This window comes from Halyomorpha halys, unplaced genomic scaffold (assembly GCF_000696795.3).
Source record: "Halyomorpha halys isolate HHAL.00 unplaced genomic scaffold, Hhal_1.1 Scaffold93.1, whole genome shotgun sequence".
Taxonomy (NCBI): Eukaryota; Metazoa; Arthropoda; class Insecta; order Hemiptera; family Pentatomidae; genus Halyomorpha; species Halyomorpha halys.
In genome coordinates this window covers 726,071-727,888 of record NW_027116355.1, presented here as the reverse complement: position 1 = coordinate 727,888, position 1,818 = coordinate 726,071, and the positions used below count along the sequence as shown (strand labels likewise).

At 25.3% G+C, this 1,818-nt stretch overlaps 1 protein-coding gene across 1 annotated transcript in view; it reads right to left on the bottom strand.

Annotated features, from left to right (window-relative positions):
- Positions 1-1,818, bottom strand: part of LOC106677298 (condensin-2 complex subunit D3-L) — a 25,439-nt gene that overhangs the window by 18,110 nt on the left and 5,511 nt on the right. The gene's annotated exons all lie outside the window — the stretch shown is intronic.

Sequence of the window (1,818 nt, the reverse complement as noted above, 5' to 3'; positions counted from 1 at the left end):
ATTTTCTCATAAATCAAATCTCAACAATTTAAATACTGATAACTAATGCCATTCTTATTGAGGCTTTATAAACTAAAACTGAGTAGCCCACCCATTCTGGTCGTAATTGGAGCATAAAAGTGCGTTAAACCCTAAAAAATAACAGGAGAATAATTCATAATATTAATATATTTTGTGTTAGTTGAAATTTAAATTGAATACAAAAAAAATTTACAACAAAAGTAATTTTCCTAATTACAAATTGAATTTCATCTGTCAAGTTAAAGTATTTCTGGCGAAATCTCAAATTAAAAGTTTTTTATAATCTCAATACTTTCCTTACTATATTTTCCATGCAGTAAAGGGATAAGAACCATCACAAAGAGAAACATAAAAATAAAGGAAAATAATAAACAAACAAATTTGGAAATATACATAACAATGATTTAAGTAAAAAGTAGTTTATTAGTAACAATAAAAGTAGATAGTTTTTCAGGCCTTTCGTTGTTATATATTTTTCTTATTTCACACTTTTTATATATTTTACTCTCTAAACTTTAATTTAATTTCTTTCTCTCTTATTTTATCTTAATGGTTTTTCATGCTTACTCATTCTTGGCCGTTATTATTTCCGATCGATCAAACATAAGTAATTTAAATAGTTTTTCATTATTTTGGACACTAATTACACATCTTATTATCTTATTAGGTTAAGTCCATTACACGTAATTAACTTTTTCTTCTGCACTTTTCATTAAGTTTATTTCTTTAACACTTTCTGTTTTTTAATTTTTCAAAATTTATTTTTTTGTATAATTCTTACTTCTATAATATTATATTTCATCTTCTATTGTTATCAATCAATTACTATCTATTTCTATTGTTATTAATCGACTACTATCTACTTCTATTGTTATTAATTAACTACTTTCAAGTTAATTTATTGTTATATATATTTCCAAATTTGTTTGTTTATTATTTTACTTTATTTTTATGTTTCTTTGAGTAATGGTTGGATATCACTTTTTTCTTTTTAGCCCTGATAAAGGCCTGAAATTCAGGTCGAAACGTCGGCACAAATAAATAAGTTTTTGTTTATTCGCTGACTGCACTCTCCGATCATTTTCTTCTAATAAAATTATGACGATTCACATTAATGGACTTTTTTATCCCTAATTTGCTATCTAAGAAGTAATAAATGTAGAGATTGCTAGTAAATCCACACAGTAAACAACATTTTTGAGTTTTCTTTTATTGAGAGAAATAAATATACCTGAATCCCCTTAATTGACTTACCTCGTACAAAATCCCAATAAACCAGAAGTACCCATTAAAATAGTTCTGAAAGAACCTTTTACTTGCAAAGCACTGTACTTAAAAAGTTTTAGATAGTTAATACCTACTAATTTCTGTCATATAAATTAAACAAAATAAAACGTATATTTTTGTATTGTGATATGATATATGAATTGAACTAGCTATACTTTGATGCTTTCCTCTCAAAAGAAATTAAAATTTCCAATTTTCTATTTATTTTCTGATACTTGGCATTTTACATTAAACCTAAAAACCCCTTCAATACTAATTTAATTTTGTGGTTTTCAGAACTTCAACTTCATAAGCACTCTGCTGAACAGGAAGGTCTAGATTGTCCTAATTAGTAAACTTTGTATTCTGATAAAGTAATATTTTCCAAACTTTTAGCATCTGTGTACATAAACTCTTACTAATGATTAGTATCCCTTTTAAGTTAAAAATGCAAACATTTTTCTTGTTTTACTTGTATAAGTTTTTCTGATTAAAATTCAAGGTTGCTAGAAAAAACATAAAAATTGTATA